Here is a 25,666-nt window from a genome sequence, read left to right on the forward strand (position 1 = left end):
ATGTGTAAACGGCTGAAGGTTCAGTATATGTGTAAACGGTGGAAGGTTCAGTACATGTTTAAACGGTTGAAGATTAAGTACATGTGTAAAGGTTGAAGGTTCAGTACATGTATAAAGGTTGAAGGTTCAGTATATGTGTAAAGGTTGAAGGTTCAGTACATGTGTAAACGGTTGAAGGGTTAGTACATGTGTAAACGACTGAAGGTTCACTACATGTGTAAAGGTTGAAGGTTCACTACATGTGTAAAGGTTGACGGTTCACTACATGTGTAAAGGTTGAAGGTTCAGTATATGTGTAAACGGTTGAAGGTTCAGTACATGTGTAAACGACTGAAGGTTCAGTACATGTGTAAACGGTTGAAGGTTCACTACATGTGTAAAGGTTGAAGGTTCAGTACATGTGTAAAGGTTGAAGGTTCACTACATGTGTAAAGGTTGAAGGTTCAGTACATGTTTAAATGGTTGAAGATTAAGTACATGTGTAAAGGTTGAAGGTTCAGTACATGTATAAAGGTTGAAGGTTCAGTATATGTGTAAAGGTTGAAGGTTCAGTACATGTGTAAACGGTTGAAGGGTTAGTACATGTGTAAACGACTGAAGGTTTACTACATGTGTAAAGGTTGAAGGTTCACTACATGTGTAAAGGTTGACGGTTCACTACATGTGTAAAGGTTGAAGGTTCAGTACATGTATAAAGGTTGAAGATTCAGTATATGTGTAAAGGTTGAAGGTTCAGTACATGTGTAAATGGTTGAAGGTTCAGTACATGTGTAAACGACTGAAAGTTCAGTATATGTGTAAATGGTTGAAGATTCAGTACATGTGTAAATGGTTGAAGGTTCAGTACATGTATAAACGATTGCACTGACTGCACCTCAATGGCCAGTTTTATGTGCTCACGGCTGAAGGTTCAGTACATATGTAATGGTTGAAGGTTCAGTACATGTGTAAACGGTGGAAGGTTCAGTACATGTGTAAACAGCTGAAGGTTCAGTATATGTGTAAACCGTTGAAGGTTCAGTACATGTGTAAACGGTGGAAGGTTTAGTACATGTGTAAATGGTTGAAGGTTCAGTACATGTGTAAATGGTTGAAGGTTCAGTGCATGTGTAAACGGTTGAAGGTTCAGTACATGTGTAAACGATTGAAGGTTCAGTACATGTGTAAACGATTGAAGGTTCAGTACATGTGTAAACGGCTGAAGGTTCAGTACATGTATAAACGTCTGAAGGTTCAGTATATGTGTAAACGGCTGAAGGTTCAGTATATGTGTAAACGGTGGAAGGTTCAGTACATGTGTAAACGGCTGAAGGTTCAGTACATGTGTAAACGGTTGAAGGTTCAGTACATGTGTAATGGTTGAAGGTTGAGTACATGTTTAAACGGTTGAAGATTAAGTACATGTGTAAAGGTTGAAGGTTCAGTACATGTATAAAGGTTGAAGGTTCAGTGTATGAGCCATGTATTATTTGTGTTGCTGTAATTTACCTCCCTGCCACTAGAGGGTCTTTTTACTCTCTAAATACCCATGGTGAACTCCACCGGAGACAGGGGCTGATAGGAAGCAACAGTTTTCGACTGTGTCTGTGTGACCTTGATATTGTGAGTGGTTAAGGTGAGGATTATGTGTTATTTTGGTTACTTTCAAGTTTGTCATGAGTTATTTGCCATGTTGTCTTGTTGGGGAAAATAAACTAGCACATACATTTTACCTTCATCAACCGAACTTTCTGGGTGATTACTTTCAAGTGCATAGACACACGTCCTAACAATCCAGTCATCAGCCTCCAGGAACTGACTGTACAGGATTAGTCAGTACACTTGGTCGAAAACTGCTTCACTGGGATTACTGTTCGTGGCGTTTGTGTGGAAATTCCGGATGTAAGGAGGGCAAATATTTGGAGTTGCCAAAACCCGAACTGCATTAGCTATGTGGCAAGCCGAATACTAGCGTCATCACACCGGGAGGAACTCATCAATGCCGGCCAACGCTCGATTGGGGTATGTGGTGATCAGCGCTGATGTGTTTTGAATGGCCATTGTTTATTTGTGTGCATACACTCGCATGCGTTTTGAAATCGCTTTGCTCGGCGAGACGATTTGTGAAACATTGCAACTGCTTGCGTATCTAAATAGCTTTCGCCGGTTGGTACGGACTGTTGCAGGCGATTTTTAACTCTTTGCGGGATTCACTGGGAAGTTACCTTTCGTGACCATTATGACTGAAGAAACACAACGTGTTCTTAAAATGACTGAACCTTGCGAAAGTGCAGATGTGAAGTTTATGTCTGAAAAACGTGTGGTTAAACTAACACCAAAGGCATTGCTGGAAAAGATAAGCATGTTGGAAAAGCAGAGGAAGTCTGCATTTTGCAAATTGACTAATCTAAGAGAATGTATTTTGAAACTGATGGGTGACAAGCATGTAAATAAGGTTGAACAGGAGTTTGGTGATTTTAATGTGTTGTGTGAAAATATACATCAGATGCATGCATCTTTATTGGGGTTATTACCTGCTGATGAAGCAAGCAAACATGATATTTGGTACCAAGCTAAAATGCTGAGTTTCAAGGAATTTATTATATGTGTAAGCCAATGGCTGTTTGACACTAAAACAGGTTCAAATACAACAGTCTGTGGTGACCCTCAAAATGAAGCTTTATTGGGCCAAACTGAAATTCAAATGGTGGAAACTGAAGACGACGAGGAAGATGGCGTCCGACCTCATGACAGTATCTCAAATGTGCAATCACAGCACCGTGGCTCAATTGGTTCTTCCACTTCATCTGCTTGGCGCAAGGCTGAGGCAAAACGAGATGCACTCTTAGCTCGGGCTGCTGCTTTGGAGGAAAAACATGCATTGGAGGAGCAGCAGCTCATTCTGAAGAAAAAGAGAGAACAACTGGAGTTGAACACTGAGATAGCTGAAGTGACTGCTAAGCTGGCTGCACTAAAAGTTGGCAGCAGCATCCATTCAAAGCGATCTGATGGAATGTCTTCTTACATGAGGAAGGGGGCTAGGCCTAAGATCATACATACCTCGCTCAACCCACAGGTTCCAACGATTCCGCCATTGTATCAAAACGCATGTCAACCGTTGGAAAGCAATGCCCCAGTATTTGGACCTGTCATGTCAACCTTTGGGCCTTCACTACTACAGCGGCATACACAACAAGTGTTTCCACCTATGCAAAGCCAAAATCAAACCCCAGGTCTCTACCATTTGCTTCAAAAACAGAACGACATAACAACTCTCCTTGTTCATATGCAAACTGCTCAACAGCTACCACGCAGGGAAATGCCCATTTATGATGGAGATCCTCTGCAGTTTAACTCCTTTATCAGAGCTTTCGAACACTGTGTGGAAGCTAAATCAACATCTAAAGGAGACTGCTTATACTACCTTGAGCAATTCACCAGGGGGCACCCAAGGGAAATGATACGTAGCTGCCTTCATATGCCTGCTGAGACAGGGTTTGCAGTAGCAAAGAAGCTGCTTAAGGAGCATTTTGGAAATGAATTCAAAATCACTGCAGCATACATGAAGAAGGTCATGGAGTGGCCTAGCATTAAAGCTGAGGACCCTGAAGCACTCAAGGCTTATGGACTTTTCTTACGTGAGTGTTCCAATGCCATGGCTGACCTTCAGTACTTGGAGGAGCTCAACATGTCAGCTAACATCAAGATCCTGAGCCGAAAACTTCCATATAAACTCAGAGATAAATGGAGAACTAAGGCATGTGATATCTTGGAGAAAACAGGACGAAGAGCACAATTTTTAGACATTGTGAATTTCATTGAGCGTCAGGTGAGAGTCACTTCGGATCCAGTCTTTGGTGATATACAGGAGGGCTCACCTGATGTCAAAGGGGCAACCAAATCAACCAAATCATCAGTTAAACCCTACCTAAGACGTAACAGCTTTGCCACACAGGTGGTTATTCAGGATGAGGCCAGTACACCAGATGATGACTATGACAAAGTCACATTTACTAAGACCGATTCCATTTCCTGCATGTATTGCAACATTAGCGGTCATACTTTGGATCAGTGCTTCAAGCTGGGGAGAAAGCTGCATAGGGAGAAATTGGAGTATTTAAAGGAAAATGGCTTGTGCTTCAGTTGCTTGTGCACAGGACATCTGAGCAAGAACTGCGAGAGGCGCATAACTTGCAAAAGGTGTAACAGAATGCACCCCACTGTCTTGCACATTGGAGACAAACAAGGAGTGACTCGGACGGGTAGTAAGCAGAAGGATTCTGAGCAGCCAAACATTCCTGACAGCTGTTCTACATCATCCGCTTGTGGTCTTACAGGGGTTGGCCACTGTAACGGAATTCTGCCCATTTTGCCTGTAAAAGTTAAGTGCTCCAAGGGTAGCAAAGTCCTTGAAACGCATGCCTTTCTGGACCCAGGAAGTACAGGAACTTTTTGCACCAGGAACCTCATTGAGACGCTGAACTTGGAAGGGCGCAAACTCAAGCTTCATATCCGCACATTAGGCCATGCCAATGTGGTAGAGAGTTCTGTTGTTGACAACCTGGAGATATCTGCCTATTCGGATGATTGCTTTTATCCACTTCCCCAAGTATGTGTTCAGCAAGAAATGCCCGTCTCTACAGCCAACATCATTAGCAAAAGGGAGCTAAGAAAATGGCCATACTTGGAGACAGTAAAAATTCCTTATCTAAATGCTGGAGTTGACCTATTGATTGGCACCAATGCCTCCAAACTTATGGAACCATGGGAGGTCATTAATAGTCGTGAAGGTGAGAATGGACCCTATGCAATCAGGACCCTGTTGGGGTGGGTAATAAATGGGCCGTTAAGTGGTAGCAGCGACTGTGAAATTGATCATCCTCAAGTCCATGCCAACAGAATCGCAATTGATAGAATTGAGGAACTGCTAATTAGCCAGTACAATTATGATTTCAATGAGCGAGCTGCTGACGAACAGGAGGAAATGTCACAGGAAGACAAAAGGTTTATGGAGACAATGAAAAGCTCAGTTCAGCTGCAAGAGGGGCACTACACATTTCAATTGCCTTTCAAAGGCAAAGATGTCTCCATGCCAAACAACCTCAGCATTGTTGTACAACGTATTTGTGGTCTGAAGAGGAGACTACAGAAAGACGCAAGCTTTCATAATGAGTACAAGAGTTTCCTTGCCGATGTCATTAGTAACGGCTATGCAGAGGAAGTGCCTCAGCAACAGCTCAAAGCACCAATCGGGAAGGTGTGTTATATCCCACACCACGGCGTTTACCATCCGCGGAAAGGGAAGCTACGAGTTGTGTTTGATTGCGGAGCAGAATACAAAGGGGTCTCTCTTAATAGTCAGCTCTTGCAAGGTCCAAACCTCACCAGTTCATTAGTTGGCGTTCTCCTAAGGTTTAGACAGGATAAAGTAGCCATAATGGCAGACATAAAGGCTATGTTTCACCAGGTTAGGGTGGCAGAGCAGCACAGAGACTTTTTAAGATTCCTGTGGTGGCCTCAAGGTGACTTGGAAAAGGACCTGGTTGAGCATCGTATGACTGTCCACTTATTTGGAGCAGTGTCCTCACCCAGTGTTGCCTGTTATGCACTTAGAAAGACTGCTGAAGATAACCAAGCCAACTTTCCAACAGAAGTGATTGCAACGGTCAACCGTAATTTCTACATGGATGATCTGTTGCGGAGTCTGCCTTCTGAAATGGAAGCAGTCACCATGGTCAAGCACCTTACGAACATATGCAGCAAGGGAGGTTTCACCCTCACACAATGGATCAGTAACAGTCGGAAAGTGCTTCAAAGCATTCCCCAGGATCTTAAGTCCAAGAACCTGCATGAACTTGATCTGGACAGGGATAAGTTGCCATTGGACCGGGCCCTTGGTTTGCAGTGGTGCGTTGAGACAGATACTTTCAAGTTCAAGCTGAAGGTCAAAGAGAAACCACCAACCAGACGAGGCATATTATCCATCATCGGTTCTGTCTATGATCCATTGGGATTTCTGGCACCTGTAGTTCTACCTGCCAAGTTACTGCTGCAGGAGTTGTGCAGGGTAAAGTGTGATTGGGACGGTCCAATACCGCCAGCTGTCCAGCAAAAGTGGAGCAAGTGGCTGACAGATCTGGAGAGGGTGACAGATTTCAAGATCCATAGATGCTTGAAACCTGATGGATTTGGGAAGATGATCAGCGCCCAGTTACACCACTTCGCTGACGCAAGCGTGAACGGATATGGCACGGCAACTTACTTGAGAATTGAGAACATGGAGAAGAGGGTTCATGTTGCCTTCCTGTTTGGCAAAGCCAGAGTGGCTCCGTTGAAGTCTGTCACCATTCCCCGATTAGAGCTCACGGCTGCTGTGGTTGCAGCAAGAGTGGATAAGATGCTTCGATCAGAGTTGGATATTCTACTGGAGAAGACATGCTTCTGGACTGACAGTACATCAGTTCTCAAGTATATAAAGAATGAGGACCGCAGATTTCAAACTTTTGTTGCAAACAGGATAAGTGCAATCAGGGATAGCTCGGAGGTTGAGCAATGGAGATACATTCCCACATCCCTAAACCCTGCTGATGCTGCTTCACGTGGATGTAAGGCAGAAGATCTTCTGAAGCAAAAATGGATGGAAGGCCCAAAATTTTTAAGTGAACCTGAAGAAAGGTGGCCGACATTTCCTGTGGACATAAGTGTTACCGCTGATGATCCAGAGTTTAAGAAAAGTTTAACGGTTAATGCTATACTTATCGACGCCAATGCCACATCACGACTGATTACCCACTTCTCTGACTGGCAAAGATTGAAGGTTGCAGTTGCTTGGTTCCTGAAATTGAAAAGAACTCTGCTAAAATTAAGTAAGAAAAGGAAAGAGTTTGAGCTATCAAACGCTCATGCTACCAGGGCAGTAATGTCTAATGCTCGAAGGGAGCTACAAATTTTCTCAATGACACTTGGGAATCAGAAGGTGACCCTGGAAGATCTTTTGGAGGCTGAAACCTCCATCATTGCCTTCTGCCAGAAAGAGAGATTCCCTGTTGAACTCGCGGCCCTAGCTCTTGGCAAACCGCAAGTGCCAAGAGGTAGCAGCATTTTCAAATTAAGTCCAGTGTTAGAAGGAGGGCTTTTGCGGGTTGGGGGACGGCTGAACAAGGCAGCTATTCCCGAGAACATCAAACATCCCTTCATCTTGTCCAAAGATCAGCATGTCTCTGAACTAATCCTCCGTTACTTCCATTTACAGCTTGGACATGGTGGAAGAAACCATGTTCTTTCCACTGCCAGGCGAAAGTACTGGATTACAAGTGGACCAACGGTAGTGAGAAGGGTTATATCCAGATGTCTCATTTGCAAATTTCAGAGTGCGAAACCTGGCATGCAAAAAATGGCAGATCTGCCAGAGGAGCGAGTGGTTCCTGATCTACCACCATTCACTAATGTTGGGGTAGATTATTTTGGGCCAGTTAACGTCAAAAAAGGGCGTGGCCTTGTAAAAAGATACGGCGTAGTGTTCACCTGCATGACCAGCAGGGCTGTGCATTTAGAAATGGCCTACTCTCTTGACACAGACTCCTGCATTAACGCATTGCGTAGATTCATCTGTCGTAGAGGACAAGTGGCGCACATGAGATCTGACAATGGCACTAATTTTGTGGGTGCCGAAAGAGAACTGCGAGAAGCCTTAGCCTCTTTGAACCATGACCGCATTGAAAGGGCCTTGTCTGAAAGGGGAATCAAGTGGAGCTTTAACCCTCCAGCCGGGTCCCATCACGGTGGCACTTGGGAGCGCATTATTCGTATGATTAAGAGAATTTTGTGCTCTGTACTCCGTCAGCAAACCCCAACTGATGAAATGTTTCATACTGTGCTTTGTGAAGCTGAAGCTATGTTGAATGATCGCCCCATTACACAGCTCTCGGGGGACCCCACCGATCTTGAGGCACTGACGCCAAACCATTTGCTACTCCTTAAAGGAAAACCAGTTCTTCCACCGGGTCTATTTGACAAAGGGGATGTATATGCAAGGAGGCGATGGAAACAGACCCAGTACATTTCAAATCTCTTTTGGAAAAGATGGATTCATGAATACTTACCGCTCTTGCAGGAGCGCCAAAAATGGAATCAGGCGAAGAGGAACTTTGCTCCTGGAGACTTGGTCATGGTTGCAGATCACACAGCACCACGTGGGTCATGGATACTTGGCCGCATACTTGAAACATTCCCTGATAAGTGTGGCCTAGTACGTGTGGTTCGTTTGCAAACCAAGGCCAATATCATTGAACGACCAATAACCAAAATATGTTTGCTCAATGAAGCTGTGGAGTAATTGGTTATTCCCTTTTTTTTGTTTTCACTTTGGTGTTTATGGCTCATTGGATTTTGTAATTGCTCTTATAGATTCAATTAGGGGTGGGTGTGTATGAGCCATGTATTATTTGTGTTGCTGTAATTTACCTCCCTGCCACTAGAGGGTCTTTTTACTCTCTAAATACCCATGGTGAACTCCACCGGAGACAGGGGCTGATAGGAAGCAACAGTTTTCGACTGTGTCTGTGTGACCTTGATATTGTGAGTGGTTAAGGTGAGGATTATGTGTTATTTTGGTTACTTTCAAGTTTGTCATGAGTTATTTGCCATGTTGTCTTGTTGGGGAAAATAAACTAGCACATACATTTTACCTTCATCAACCGAACTTTCTGGGTGATTACTTTCAAGTGCATAGACACACGTCCTAACAATCCAGTCATCAGCCTCCAGGAACTGACTGTACAGGATTAGTCAGTACATTCAGTATATGTGTAAAGGTTGAAGGTTCAGTACATGTGTAAACGATTGAAGGGTTAGTACATGTGTAAACGACTGAAGGTTCAGTACATGTGTAAAGGTTGAAGGTTCACTACATGTGTAAAGGTTGAAGGTTCACCACATGTGTAAATGGTTGAAGGTTCAGTATATGTGTAAAGGTTCAAGGTTCAATACATGTGTAAAGGTTGAAGATTCAGTACATGTGTAAACGGTTGAAGGTTCAGTACATGTGTAAACGACTGAAGGTTCAGTACATGTGTAAAGGTTGAAGGTTCAGTACATGTGTAAAGGTTGAAGGTTCACTACATGTGTAAAGGTTGAAGGTTCAGTACATGTGTAATGGTTGAAGGTTCAGTACATGTTTAAACGGTTGAAGATTAAGTACATGTGTAAAGGTTGAAGGTTCAGTACATGTATAAAGGTTGAAGGTTCAGTATATGTGTAAAGGTTGAAGGTTCAGTACATGTGTAAACGGTTGAAGGGTTAGTACATGTGTAAACGACTGAAGGTTCACTACATGTGTAAAGGTTGAAGGTTCACTATATGTGTAAAGGTTGACGGTTCAATACATGTGTAAAGGTTGAAGGTTCAGTACATGTATAAAGGTTGAAGATTCAGTATATGTGTAACGGTTGAAGGTTCAGTACATGTGTAAATGGTTGAATGTTCAGTACATGTGTAAACGACTGAAAGTTCAGTATATGTGTAAATGGTTGAAGATTCAGTACATGTGTAAATGGTTGAAGGTTCAGTACATGTATAAACGATTGCACTGACTGCACCTCAATGGCCAGTTTTATGTGCTCACGGCTGAAGGTTCAGTACATGTGTAATGGTTGAAGGTTCAATACATGTGTAAAAGGTGGAAGGTTCAGTACATGTGTAAACTGCTCAAGGTTCAGTATATGTGTAAACCGTTGAAGGTTCAGTATATGTGTAAAGGTTCAAGGTTCAATACATGTGTAAAGGTTGAAGATTCAGTACATGTGTAAACGGTTGAAGGTTCAGTACATGTGTAAACGACTGAAGGTTCAGTACATGTGTAAACGGTTGAAGGTTCACTACATGTGTAAACGGTTGAAGGTTCACTACATGTGTAAAGGTTGAAGGTTCAGTACATGTGTAAAGGTTGAAGGTTCACTACATGTGTAAAGGTTGAAGGTTCAGTACATGTGTAAACGACTGAAGGTTCAGTACATGTGTAAAGGTTGAAGGTTCAGTACATGTGTAAAGGTTGAAGGTTCACTACATGTGTAAAGGTTGAAGGTTCAGTACATGTGTAATGGTTGAAGGTTCAGTACATGTTTAAACGGTTGAAGATTAAGTACATGTGTAAAGGTTGAAGGTTCAGTACATGTATAAAGGTTGAAGGTTCAGTATATGTGTAAAGGTTGAAGGTTCAGTACATGTGTAAACGGTTGAAGGGTTAGTACATGTGTAAACGACTGAAGGTTCACTACATGTGTAAAGGTTGAAGGTTCACTATATGTGTAAAGGTTGACGGTTCAATACATGTGTAAAGGTTGAAGGTTCAGTACATGTATAAAGGTTGAAGATTCAGTATATGTGTAACGGTTGAAGGTTCAGTACATGTGTAAAGGTTGAAGGTTCACTACATGTGTAAAGGTTGAAGGTTCAGTACATGTGTAATGGTTGAAGGTTCAGTACATGTGTAAATGGTTGAAGGTTCAGTACATGTATAAACGATTGCACTGACTGCACCTCAATGGCCAGTTTTATGTGCTCACGGCTGAAGGTTCAGTACATGTGTAATGGTTGAAGGTTCAATACATGTGTAAAAGGTGGAAGGTTCAGTACATGTGTAAACTGCTCAAGGTTCAGTATATGTGTAAACCGTTGAAGGTTCAGTATATGTGTAAAGGTTCAAGGTTCAATACATGTGTAAAGGTTGAAGATTCAGTACATGTGTAAACGGTTGAAGGTTCAGTACATGTGTAAACGACTGAAGGTTCAGTACATGTGTAAACGGTTGAAGGTTCACTACATGTGTAAAGGTTGAAGGTTCAGTACATGTGTAAAGGTTGAAGGTTCACTACATGTGTAAAGGTTGAAGGTTCAGTACATGTGTAATGGTTGAAGGTTCAGTACATGTTTAAACGGTTGAAGATTAAGTACATGTGTAAAGGTTGAAGGTTCAGTACATGTATAAAGGTTGAAGGTTCAGTATATGTGTAAAGGTTGAAGGTTCAGTACATGTGTAAACGGTTGAAGGGTTAGTACATGTGTAAACGACTGAAGGTTCACTACATGTGTAAAGGTTGAAGGTTCACTACATGTGTAAAGGTTGACGGTTCACTACATGTGTAAAGGTTGAAGGTTCAGTACATGTATAAAGGTTGAAGATTCAGTATATGTGTAAAGGTTGAAGGTTCAGTACATGTGTAAAGGTTGAAGGTTCAGTACATGTGTAAATGGTTGAAGGTTCAGTACATGTGTAAACGACTGAAAGTTCAGTATATGTGTAAATGGTTGAAGATTCAGTACATGTGTAAACGGTTGAAGGTTCAGTACATGTATAAACGATTGCACTGACTGCACCTCAATGGCCAGTTTTATGTGCTCACGATGAGAAACAACTGAAGAAGTACTCAGCGAAGAAAGCTCAAACAAGCTCTCAAGATCTAGATGATGTGCAGTTTGTAAGTGGACCATCACAGGGCAGGTGTTTGAATCAGACGCCAGGTCACCTGAAAGAGCAGACTGTAGCTGAAATCCTACACATTCTGTCAGTAAAATATCAGTAAAGTCAGGTTAGATGCTTTCGGTGAGTGGCGAGATATATGAAGTCTGGAGCAGAGATATTATGACAAGCAGTTACACAAGAAGGCTCTACATTAGCTTGCTTGAGGGTTCACGTTGGCCTGGCTATAATAACCACATAACAGCAGTGAAGAGAGTCAGAAACACCCCTAGAGGTGATATGGGCACAATGGGCAGCAGAAATTGTCAGTAAATGCACAGCATGTGAATCCAGGGAAACTTTAGAACCACTCGGCCCAGTACACACACACACACACACACACACACACACACACACACACACACACACACACATACACACACAAATATACACCACACACACACACACACACACACACACACATACACAAATATACACCACACACACACACACACACACACAGGATTGGGGCAGACTGATATCAGCAGCGCCAGTGAGGCAGATCACACGTCTGACACGCTCCCATGCTCTCACACACCACAATTACTCACACCACGTTTACACGTTCACACACCACATTCACACACACCACGATCACACACACCACGATCACACGTTCACTCACACCACGTTTACACGCTCACACACCACGCTCACACACCACGATCACACAAACCACAATCACTCACACGACGCTCTCATGCTCACTCACACCACGTTTACACGCTCACACACACCACACTCACACAATCATATACATCACGCTCACACACACCACACTCACACACTCACACAGACCATGCTCACACACACCATGCTCAAACATTCACACACACCACACTTACACACAGACCACACTCACACATACCACTCTCTCACACACACACACACACACACACACACACACACACACACACACACACCATGCTCACACACACCACGCTCACACACACCACGCTCACACACACCACACTCACACACACCACACTCATACACTCACACACACCACACTCACACACACACACACCACATACACACACACCACACACACACACACACACACACACACACACACACACACACACACACTCACACGCACACACACACACACACACACGCACACACACACACACACACACACACACACATACTCACACACTCACACACACACACACACATACACACACACACACACACACACACACACACACACACACACACACACCACGCTCTGGTCCATCATCTGGCAACATGGGAACACTGAAGCCCTCACAGCAGATTCCTGCTGGAGGAAAATCCCATTTCCATGTTTCCACTGGGTGTTTGGGAGAAATTCTCTCCCTGCATATGAAACCAAACACAAAACTTTAGATGATGAAATAAAATAAACTCATAACTTATATTTTCATAAAGCAAAATGGGATATTAAGTTCAATTATTTATTTGTTACATATTTCGCAGCTGTTTTTTCTTATGAGTTGTGAGACATGCTGAGCAGCCTGTTCACATATAAGATGTTCAAATCCCTAAATGTCAGGGGTTATGAGAGGTCAGGGGTCAGGCTCAGTTGGGCGTGTTCACTGTACAGAACTGTACTTACAGAAAATCCATCCTGGCTTCAGACCAGTGTGCTGGGATTTCAGGTGCAGTTCTGCCTCTGATAAACCATTATCTTTTACAACTGTAACAAAAAGCCTGATTTATTTATGTGTCTGTGGACCATAACATTCAGCAGAAATAGCCAGAAATGGAGAGAGAGAGAGAATGAGAGGAAGAGACTGACTGACCTCTTCTGCATTTCTGTTTTACAGATCCATCCAAAGTCTCAGGGATGAGTGATGGAGTGAAGATTTCCCAGAGGCTCCTGCTGTTATGGTGGATGTGCAGGTTAAGTGTAGCTGTTAGGGTGGAGGTGCAGGTTAAGTGTTGCTGTTAGGGTGGATGTGCAGGTTAAGTGTAGCTGTTAGGGTGGATGTGCAGGTTAAGTGTTGCTGTTAGGGTGGAGGTGCAGGTTAAATGTAGCTGTTAGGGTGGATGTGCAGGTTAAGTGTAGCTGTTAGGGTGGAGGTGCAGGTTAAGTGTAGCTGTTAGGGTGGAGGTGCAGGTTAAGTGTAGCTGTTAGGGTGGATGTGCAGGTTAAGTGTTGCTGTTAGGGTGGATGTGCAGGTTAAGTGTAGCTGTTAGGGTGGATGTGCAGGTTAAGTGTTGCTGTTAGGGTGGATGTGCAGGTTAAGTGTAGCTGTTAGGGTGGATGTGCAGGTTAAGTGTTGCTGTTAGGGTGGATGTGCAGGTTAAGTGTAGCTGTTAGGGTGGATGTGCAGGTTAAGTGTAGCTGTTAGGGTGGAGGTGCAGGTTAAGTGTAGCTGTTAGGGTGGATGTGCAGGTTAAGTGTAGCTGTTAGGGTGGATGTGCAGGTTAAGTGTTGCTGTTATGGTGGATGTGCAGGTTAAGTGTAGCTGTTAGGGTGGATGTGCAGGTTAAGTGTTGCTGTTATGGTGGATGTGCAGGTTAAGTGTACCTGTTAGGGTGGATGTGCAGGTTAAGTGTTGCTGTTAGGGTGGATGTGCAGGTTAAGTGTTGCTGTTAGGGTGGAGGTGCAGGTTAAATGTAGCTGTTAGGGTGGAGGTGCAGGTTAGTCAAAGTCAAAGTCAAGGTTTATTTGTCATATACATGGTCATACACAGTACGACAGGCAGTGACATGCTTTGGTGACTAATCCACCTTGAATTAAACTCCGATAAATAAACAAAATATAGAATATAGAAATATTTTTTAAAATACTTAAAGTGACAAGATTTAAAGTGACAAGTTTAAGGTGTCGTGTTCAAAGTGAATAATTGTGTAAAGTGACTGATGGTGCAGAAGTTGTGCAGCATACTTATAAATGCCTCATAGATGTTATACAGTTCTAATCTATACACATACATAAATATCTACATAAGGACAGTATACAAGCATATACCTCTGTACACATACATATGTCTGCATATATACATCTACGTATCATATACATCTATGTATATGTATATATATTAGGTGTAGTTGGTTAGGTGTTAATTAGGGTGGATGTGCTGGTTAGGTGTTAATTAGGGTGGATGTGTTAGGTGCTGCCTCCTACATGCTTTCTCTGGCACTTCTCCACCTCCCACCCTCCATCAATTACAACGTCACACTCCATCCTCCACCTATTATAACTCCACCTCCCTCCCTCCACCTATAACTCTACACTCCTGTGTTTCTACGGCTTTGAGCTCTGCTTCCTCTCAGGCTGTAGGAGAACCACTGTTTGTCATCTCTCCACAGAAGATAGCACTGTCTTGACTCAGTGGAGAGAAGAAGTGTTGACTCTTGGAGAAGAAGTGTTGGCAGAGTGGAGACTTCGGACACCACCTACAGACACCACCTCAGTAGCTCAGGAGCCGTGAGCAGATCTGCTCAGTTTCAGACACTCACGGTTGTGGAGGGAAACGGGGGCAGGATTCAGTTTGGCCTGATACCATCAGCTTTTCAGTTAGATTCAGATCACACACACACACACGCACACAGAGATTTGAGGTATTACTGTATTATAGCGCAGAAAAAACATTCATCTCACACTTAAGACTATTGAATTAAAGTATATTTGTGTGTGTGTGTGTGTGTGTGTGTGTGTGTGTGTGTGTGTGTGTGGGTGAGAGGGAGCAAAGATGAACAGAACAACTCAGAACTCAGAGCAAGGCGAGATGGTCAGAACATGTAGAAGTTCACAAAGCTAATGTAAAATCTCGGACATCTACATGTCTGCTAGAGTGTGTCCTCTTCAGCCGAGAGAGGTGCTCTTCCTTCTCTGAACCTTTCCCTCAACTTTGTCAACTTTGACCAAGGAAAACTCCAGAAAATAATTATTATAGCATGTTAGTGTAATTTTGCTTTATGGAGAAACAGATAATAAACTGTTCAGAAGAGTTTAAGAGTGGAAGTGTGGAACGCAGAACTCTGAACTGAAAAGAAGAAATATCATTAACGTTATCATTTTCCTTTGACGGCTGGAAATGTTTTCATTTTTATCTTTGTTTGCATTGTATTCTGTGTATATCTGTGACTGTGTGCATAAAAGAAAGAAAGAAAAAATACTAATAGAGAACAAATCACTTGTATTTATACCCTTCAGTTTATGTTCATACGTGCGTGTTGTTGTTTCATTGCTTTCATGAAGTTCATAGTTCTGTCATTTCTATTATAGTAGCGTTTACTATTGCTGCCCTAGTGTCTGGTTTTCTCTATCCTAGTGATTGGAAGTTTGTGTTCCTTGTGTTTCCCTGGTGTTGTGTAGTCTGTTCTAGTCTGGGTTGTATTTATGTTTCGTATGTTGTTTGATCTTTCATTCGCTGCTAAAGCCTTTTTGTTCAGTATTTATATCTTTTTCTGTGTATAATATCTACTCTGTTCTAGTTTTGGTTGCGTTTTTCCCTGATGTCCCTCGTGACTTTTGGGTTTCATTTGCTGTTGTCATGTGAATTCCTGCTCCTTGATTTATTGTATTCCCCAACGTTTATCTATCTTCCTTGTAGTCGTGTTGTCTTTATTTTATTTGGTTTGCCTTTCCCTGGTAATCAGCTTCTGAGGTTCCCCTTGATGAATGTGTCTTGTCTTTTACTGTGTGTTTCGTTATTTGCTCTAGTTCACCTCACTGTACACGTAAGTCCCTTCCAGGTGTGTCAGTCTCATGCTCGCCAACTCCCCAGACGTATCAGTGATTCCTTGTAATAAATCCCATTTCTCTCAGTGATTGTGTCCACCTTCTTCTCTCGTTGAGTCACCAACATTACAGTAGTAAAAGCAGAAAGCCAAGATATTTCAAATCAAACATAGTACGATGAAAAATTCAACTCTGTAAAACAGACAGATCTGGGTATAATGCATCTCTCTCTTCACCCTAAACTACCCCTCTACATCAGAACCCTGCCACCTTCATCCCAACCTACCCCTAAATCACAATCCCACCCCCACATGCCAGCTCCTCCCCTCTTAGTCATAACACATACCAGCTCCTCCCCTCTTAGTCATAACACATACCAGCTCCTCCCCTCTTAGTCATAACACATACCAGCTCCTCCCCTCTTAGTCATAACACATACCAGCTCCTCCCCTCTTAGTCATAACACATACCAGCTCCTCCCCTCTTAGTCATAACACATACCAGCTCCTCCCCTCTTAGTCATAACACATACCAGCTCCTCCCCTCTTAGTCATAACACATACCAGCTCCTCCCCTCTTAGTCATAACACATACCAGCTCCTCCCCTCTTAGTCATAACACATACCAGCTCCTCCCCTCTTAGTCATAACACATACCAGCTCCTCCCCTTCACGAAATCCATCTCTTCACCCCTTCATCCTGTCTTTTCAGCCAGACTCCCTGCTGGGTCAACTGAGTCCATGTCTAACTGCATCCATGTCTCACTGCATCCATGTCTCACTGTGTCCATGTCTCACTGCATTCATGTCTCACTGCATCCATGTCTCACTCTGTCCTTGTCTCACTGCATCCATGTTTTACTGCGTCCATGTCTCACTGCGTCTATGTCTCACTGTGTCCATGTCTCACTGCATCCATGTCTCACTGCGTCTATGTCTCACTGTGTCCATGTCTCACTGCATCCATGTCTCACTGCATCCATGCACCCTTAACAGCTGGAGCTTCAAGGTCAATCTTTCTATCGAAGCCAAAATTGCCAAAAATGGCCTAAAGCCCAGCCCAAGCTCCCAGTGTTCCCAGTGTTCCCTGTGCTCCCTCCTCAGGCTACAGTGGATTAAATTAAGTTGTGTCTATATGATATTACCAGTATGAGACTATGGTACATAATTACAGAAAACTCTAATTATGTCAACACATAAGCAAACACACACACATCAAACCTCTTGGAGGAATAATTCTATCAAATACAGTCACAGGGTGAACTGTGGTGTAGAGTAGACCTGTGTGGGTGAACTATGGTGTACTGTAGACCTGTGTGGGTGATCTGTAAAGTACAGTAGACCTGCGTGGGTGAACTGTGGTGTACAGTAGACCTGGGTGGGTGAACTGTGGTGAACAGTAGACCTGCGTGGGTGAACTGTGGTGTACAATAGACCTGTGTGGGTGAACTGTAAAGTACAGTAGACCTGTGTGGGTGAAATGTGGTGTACAGTAGACCTGTGTGGGTGAGTTGTGGTGTACAGTAGACCTGTGTGGGTCAAGTCATGTCAAGTCAAATTTGTTTATATAATGATTTTTAAAACACCTGTTGTCACAAAGTAGCTTTACAATTGCATGAGTCCAGATCCCTAATGAGCAAACCAGGGGCGACAGTGGCAAGGAGAAACTGCCTATGATGGTAGGAATTAGGAAGAAACCTCGGGAGGACCAAGACTCAAAAGACAAGACCCTCCATTGCACAGCTAGTAGAAGTCCACATTTATAGTACTATTTCTAGGCCAAGCAGTTCCTCTAAAGTGGATGTTGGGCCTCAGTCTGCATTGGAACGTCAACTGAAATCATTGGCACATCCATTTTGTAGAACTCTGGGTGAAATAGTCTTTGTAGACGCATGTAACCAGGATACATATGATTAGTGTGATGTTTACAGGTTAAATATGTAAATCAAATCAAATCAAATCAAAGTTTATTTGTATAGCGCTTTTCACAACACATGTTGTCACAAAGCGCTTTACAGGATTTAAAAGGTTAACAATACTATGGGTCCAGAACCCTAATGAGTAAGCCAAAGGCCAAGCCAAACATCACATTAAACATCCATATATACACTGCTCAAAAAATCACCACACTTCTGTGAAACCAACCTGTTCAGTTAGGAAGCAACACTGATTGTGAATCAATTTCACCTGCTCTTGTGCAAATGGAATAGACAACAGGTAGAAATGAGAGGCAATTAGCAATACCCCCCCTATAAAGGAGTGGTTCTGCAGGTGGGGACCACAGACCACTTCTCAGTACCTATGCTTTCTGGCTGATGTTTTGGTCACTTTTGAATGTTGGTGGTCCTTTCACACTCGTGGTAGCATGAGACGGACTCTACAACCCACACAAGTGGCTCAGGTAGTGCAGCTCATCCAGGATGGCTCATCAATACGAGCTGTGGCAAGAAGGTTTGCTGTGTCTGTCAGCGTAGTGTCCAGAGGCTGGAGGCGCTACCAGGAGACAGGCCAGTACACCAAGAGACGTGGAGGAGGTCGTAGGAGGGCAACAACCCAGCAGCAGGACCGCTACCTCCACCTTTGTGCAAGAAGGAACAGGAGGACCACTGCCAGAGCCCTGCAAAATGACCTCCAGCAGGCCACAAATGTGCATGTGTCTGCACAAACGGTTAGAAACCGACTCCATGAGGATGGTATGAGGGCCCGACGTCCACAGATGGGGGTTGTGCTCACAGCCCAACACCGTGCAGGACGCTTGACATTTGCCAGAGAACACCAGGATTGGCAAATTCGCCACTGGCGCCTTGTGCTCTTCACAGATGAAAGCAGGTTCACACTGAGCACATGTGACAGACGTGACAGAGTCTGGAGACGCTGTGGAGAGCGATCTGCTGCCTGCAACATCCCTCAGCATGTGGGTCAGTAATGGTGTGGGGTGGCATTTCTTTGGAGGGCCGCATAGCCCTCCATGTGCTCACCAGAGGTAGCCTGACTGCCATTAGGTACCGAGATGAGATCCTCAGACCCCTTGTGAGACCATATGCTGGTGCGGTTGGCCCTGGGTTCCTCCTAATGCAGGACAATGCTAGACCTCATGTGGCTGGAGTGTGTCAGCAGTTCCTGCAAGATGAAGGCATTGAAGCTATGGACTGGCCCGCCCGTTCCCCAGACCTGAATCTGATTGAGCACATCTGGGACATCATGTCTCGCTCCATCCACCAACGTCACGTTGCACCACAGACTGTCCAGGAGTTGGCGGATGCTTTAGTCCAGGTCTGGGAGGAGATCCCTCAGGAGATCATCCGCCACCTCATCAGGAGCATGCCCAGGCGTTGTAGGGAGGTCATACAGGCACATAGAGGCCACACACAATACTGAGCCTCATTTTGACTTGTTTTAAGGACATTACATCAAAGTTGGATCAGCCTGTAGTGTGTTTTTCCACTTTAATTTTGTGTGTGGCTCCAAATCCAGGCCTCCATTGGTTATTAAATTTGATTTCCATTGATGATTTTTATGTGATTTTGTTGTCAGCACATTCAACTTTTTACAGAACAAAGTATTCAATGAGAATATTTCATTCATTCAGATCTAGGATGTGTTATCTGAGTGTTCCCTTTATTTTTTTGAGCAGTGTATATACCAACCATACCATTTATTAGCATGTGGCTCTGGCAGGCTTATCTATAGCATAAATGGTTGTATGGGTGATCTGTAAGGAACTGAAGGGTTGTATGGGTGATCTGTAGAGAACTGAAGGGTTGTGTGGGTAATCTGTATTGAACTGGAGAGTTGTGTGGGTAATCTGTATTGAACTGAAGGGTTGTGTAGGTGATCTGTAGTGAACTGAAGGGTTGCATGGGTGATCCGTATTGAACTGAAGGGTTGTGTGGGTGATCTGTAGTGAACTGTAGGGTTGTGTGGGTGATCTGTGGTCTGATGTCAGCATACAAACAACAGCAGAGGTTTTAATAAGCTAATGCTTGTGCTGTTTGTGTTTGTGGAAGGTTTGTGGTTTGGAGAGCTTGGGTTTGGGAGAGTGTCATTGTTTGGTCTGTGTTCGTTCAGACGTTTATCTCACACACACGCATTCTCCTTCTCACGAACACACGTATGAACCCACCAACACACATGCACAAACACATGCACACACAGCCCAGAATAGCATGTTCCCCGCTTCTGCCAAGAGCACTGACAATTAATCAGAAGTATTAAGCTCACCTGGTGTCACACACACACACACACACACACACACACACACACATGCATACAACAAAAACAACAACAGATGTGGACATTGTGGCCAAAAGAAAAATATTTATGCACTGTTTTAATTAGGCCTGTAATTTCAATGTACAATTAAGTTTCTCAATCATAACTCAAGCAAACATTTTGCTAATGTTCAAATTCTTTTCACTGTATGTTAACAAAAGTTTTTTAAAAGCAGAAACGATGTCAAAATAGCAACAATATGGTTGTAATTTATGCCAATTATTCTTTTTATTTATGGTTCAATAATTGGGCACATTTGAATTGTTGATGATGTTGTTTTTCAGTCCTGTGAGTTTCCCCTGTCCCGCGGGCAGCGGCCCTAATTCAGGACATCAAAGTCTTCGACTCTACTTGCTTGCTAATGGAGCATAGCCCTGATCCCCAACAGACACCAGCAGATACCCCCAACACAAGAACCGGGCCATTCGTGGTCTACGTGGACATCATTAACACAGTTCACAAGAGGCGTTCACATTGCCTCGCCTATTTAACCAAGTGGTGGCCTCTTTGCTTTTTTGCGGGTTTGCGAATCTGAACACCAGAGACAAGCTGTTGCGGGACACACTGAGGACACTGTCATTGAGCCAACACTGCATGCACTGGTGCAGAGGCTCAGGACAAGACACACATCACTCGTTACAGCGTTACAGCCACAAATGTGACAGCACCACAGATGTAACACAGGACTGAACAACAGTACTTCAGAAGGGCATCAGTACCTGTACTACACACAGTTACAAATAAGAGTCAGTGTGGGTACTAAAAGTATGTGTACTTATGCAAACCTCTTTATTGAGAAGCAGGTTTTTGAGCATTAAACTGGACTTTCTGAGATACATTGGTGACATTTTTTCGTGTTGCTACATGAACGTTAGAAGATCTCCAACTCCTCATTTCTTCGTTCTCCAGTTCCACCAGCTCTTGAAATTACACGAAATACAATGTAGCTCACTGTATATGTTTCAGTACATTTGCAAATTCTTAAATACATACATCTATTACAAATTTGCAGACTGTAATTCTTATCTGTACTACAGTTCTTCACAGGTCTGTAGAAACTCTGTCCCTCACTCACAACCACTGAGACTTAAATGCATTTGTAGTGAGAATGAAGACTTCCCGCAGAACAGTTTGGAAACGTGGAAATTTTTTAAAACTGTAATTTTCATAAGGAAGTCATAGATGATGCCTTTGTGTTTTACCTGTCCAAATAGCTGACACACTGATCTGTAAACAATATGCTGTTAAGACAACAAGAATATTCCTATGACTGATCCTACAAATAAACAGTAGGTAATATTACACTTCACCACTTCAAAACTGACCATGATGACACAGAGACCACATCCATTGTAAGGATCCTAGATTAATCCCCTACCATACACTAAAATATCAAAGACATACACATCAAGAGAAAGATAAAGCACATTCAGGTAGTGACTGTCATACTCCAGTGCCCTAATATAACTGGCACAAAAGGATCCATTGTCATCACCCATTTATGCACATGCATTACTGCATTTGAGCAGGAGCTGTGTGCTGCTCTAATTGCAGGAGACCATCTTTATATTGGAGAAACCAAGAGAAGAGCGGCTGATGATTTGATCAACACCTTTGGATCATCAGCATTAAGGATTTGTCATTTCTCCAGTGGCAACACATTTTAGTAGCGATAGCCTGTGTAACTGAACTGTTGTATTATATTAGCGTATGATGGTATATCTGAATTGTTGTATTATATTAGCATATGGTGGTATATCTGAATTGTTGTATTACGTGTCTGTCCTGCTGTGCTGTATCACCTGTTCCTTCACGATCACTGAGCTTAATTCTGAACATGGAGTGACTCTCTCTCCTTCTACCATCATCAAGTAATGACATATCTGTTTGCACTGCAAGTTGTTGCTATGGCAACTGTGAAATTAGGAAACTGATCTATTGATCCACAGTCTGAACTCTAGAATGTTATGATTTACAGTTTTTCCCAGTCGATTTGGTTCATTTCTCACATCATGCATTACATTGGCATCACAACTAGTGTATTTCTCAAAACAGTTAGTGCAAACAGCAAAACTCAATGAAATACCTGCAAAAGCACATACTTTACTCAAAATTCTTTGTTTTTGCCCCAAAAGCAAATATTTAGGTCAGTCAATTTGTGAGTGCCATCAGAGTATCTAGTCTGTGTGCCATTGCCTATGAACAAGGCAGTCAAAATATTTAGTCATGTTGTCAGTGCAACTTTAGGTCACAGTCAGTGCAGACTGTATATTCTGATGGAAACTAGCTTTTGATTTCAAGAACGCTGCACATTCTGTGGTATATCAAATACATGTTACACACATACAAACTTACACGGAACACAGAGTTACACACGACTGTATGTGGGAGACTGATAGCAGGAAATTGGACTGGAATCAAATTTGTACAGCAATATTGTTTGACTGTATTGTTCGCACTGCAATTTGTTGACAAAAACAAATCTGATTGAAATTCAGAAAAGACAGACAACTGACTGGAAAAACTGCAAAATTAAAAACTTATTCTACACATTCAAAACAACCTGAGCACATACAGCCTCCTCTTGTTGTGTGAAAATGGAACCTCTGCTACCCCTATGAGCTAGTATTGATATCCTATATGGTATAAGAATGCAAAAATAAAGAAAAAAAAAGAATAACGTTAGAATGTATGTCAGTGTGCAGCATTACAGCAGAGAGCACATTTCTGAATTACAGTACATACATGTTTTCTCTATGAAATGTTTGAACGATTGAAGACACAGTTGTTTCTCCAATATTCAGCTGCACCCAGCGACCAGCTTCAGCCATTGTGAGACCATGATTTACGTATAAAACATGGTCCACAATTGTTGCCCTTACTGTATTTCACTGTTTTGTCCCCTCAGCCTTACACCACACAGTCTTACCCCTCTACACCATATAGTCTTACTCCTCTACACCACAGTCTTACCCCTCTACACCACACAGTCTTACCCCTCTACACCACACAGTCTTACCCCTCTACACCACAGTCTTACCCCTCTACACCACACAGTCTTACCCCTCTACACCACACAGTCTTACCCCTCTACAGCACACAGTCTTACCCCTCTACACCACACAGTCTTACCCCTCTACACCACACAGTCTTACCCCTCTATACCACAGTCTTACCCCTCTACACCACACAGTCTTACTTCTCTTCTTGGCTGTTCACCCTGTACATGTCCTTGTCTTTCTATTATGATGCTTTGTGATACTGCCGTGTTTAGCATCTATGAATGTTTGCCAATTACAGTAAAGGTTCATGAAACGCACCTATGACCTGTGGTTGAGACCAATGGTTGATCTAAGCCTTCACCAATTCCCTTTCTTATCGTAACTGAATGTTCACTTGCAAACAATTTAATCAAATTAGGATAAATTACCAAAATGTAACAAAAAAATTTACTAAATAAAAAAATGTAAAATCATGCCTTAGCGATTATGACAACATGTTCAGCACTTTTGCATATAATGACCTAGGCGATGACCTAAAGACTAAATGTTTGGGAGGGTAAGACAATTCAACAAATAATCCGTACAACACATTTTGATAAACATGTCATAAGCAACTGATAATGTAAAAAACAACAGACAACTGTCCATGTCCATTTGCAATATGTACAAAAGCATTTGCAACATGTTAAACACAAGGTGAAATGCAATTATGATGTGCACAAGTGACAAGGAGATGTGGAGACTGAATGAACAGTTTAGAGAATTTCAATTCTGATCTGAGAAATGAACCAAATCGACTGAGAAAAACTGTAAACATCCACTTTCATACTTCTGATTCAGAAGCACTTTGCTTGCACAGCTGATGAAGGAACTCTGTCCAAAATGTCTCTGAAAACGTTGTGTACAATGTGTAATACTGTATTTACATGAAGAAAAAAATATATATAACTGTATTAACAACAAGGGTGTTGTTCAAGCTCCTGTTCATGTTCTCCTGGGCACTGTGTCTGTGTTCTTCCTCAAGCAGTGTCATGTTGCTCACTGGTGAGGGTTTGTGCTGATCCCACAATGCACTGCTGCACTACAAACAGTCCATGCTGATCAACAGTCACTCTGCAATCTATGATCTAATTAGTCTATCCTTCCAGTTTACTGGCTCTATTCTTCTACTCTCATTCAATATACAAATAGTGTATACAAAGATACACTATTCGGGCTATATACAGGGATATACTAGGATATTTGGCTTTCGGGTGTAATTTATGGAAAACTTATAAAGTTCTTGCTACAGTTATATCATGAAAGTAGAGTGTGACGCTGTGTACATGATACAGAGACATGCACATATGTACAGTGAGATATTGAACGATCGGTGCAGTCCTGCAGGAGAATGCAGCTATGCAAAGCAGAAACAACTGCACATATACAACGTCCAATATCGTAATCATGAGCAATAAATCCAAGCAAATGTACCAAAGGGGGAATCTGAAGAATTGTCGAACAACCAGAAAACGCTTAGGCGATACTTCACGATGTAGGTAGCGTGTGACCGTCTTTAATAGTTTAATAAGCCACAGGTGTGGCTCATACTCGTGGGAGGAGGATCGGCGTCTGCGTGGTTGAGCATGCTGGGAGTTGTAGTCCTCAGGGTCGTGGTTACTGACATAAGGCATTTCAGTAGAAGGCAGCAATGGTGATTTCCTCATCTTAAAATGGCACAAGCGCAGACACACAGACACACCAGCCTCCAGCAGCTGTTCCCTAATTATTCCCTTCGAGGACTCACAATGGCGATGTACTGTTGATCAATTATGTGTCGTCTTGGTTTCATGATGTTAAAATGTGAACCGCACGATGATGAGCGAATGTATTGGTTTAAATATATCAAAGGTAGCCTGTTTTCTTCATTCAGTCACAGACGTCTCCATCTTTCCAGACAGGACATATATCACCATCTCAAAATTCTTAAACCTCAAAATTCTTCAGCCTCAAGAAATTGAGCACTTCCCGTCCTCTCTCAAAGCAGACCAAGGAAATCAAGGGTCTACAGCATCCTGGAGCGTTTTTAAGAGTTTCACAATGCCTGCTTGTGCCACTCGGTGAGAAACCCAGACCTCCAATCGAATTAATTCTATGAATGTGGAATTGCTGAAGTCACGATAATGGTGTGTGGCGGGCGGGGGTGGGTAGTGTCTTCGGGTCTGAGGGAAAGGTGTTTTTA

At 42.8% G+C, this 25,666-nt stretch overlaps 1 long non-coding RNA gene across 1 annotated transcript; it reads left to right on the forward strand.

The window, feature by feature from the left end:
• The first annotated feature begins 1,471 nt into the window (after positions 1–1,471).
• On the forward strand, positions 1,472–16,258 carry LOC143489224 (uncharacterized). Its single transcript, XR_013124607.1, has 2 exons — positions 1,472–2,001; positions 13,306–16,258. It is a non-coding gene; the product is annotated as an uncharacterized LOC143489224 (long non-coding RNA).
• The last annotated feature ends 9,408 nt before the right edge of the window (positions 16,259–25,666 follow it).

Source organism: Brachyhypopomus gauderio, chromosome 2 (assembly GCF_052324685.1).
Source record: "Brachyhypopomus gauderio isolate BG-103 chromosome 2, BGAUD_0.2, whole genome shotgun sequence".
NCBI lineage: Eukaryota > Metazoa > Chordata > Actinopteri > Gymnotiformes > Hypopomidae > Brachyhypopomus > Brachyhypopomus gauderio.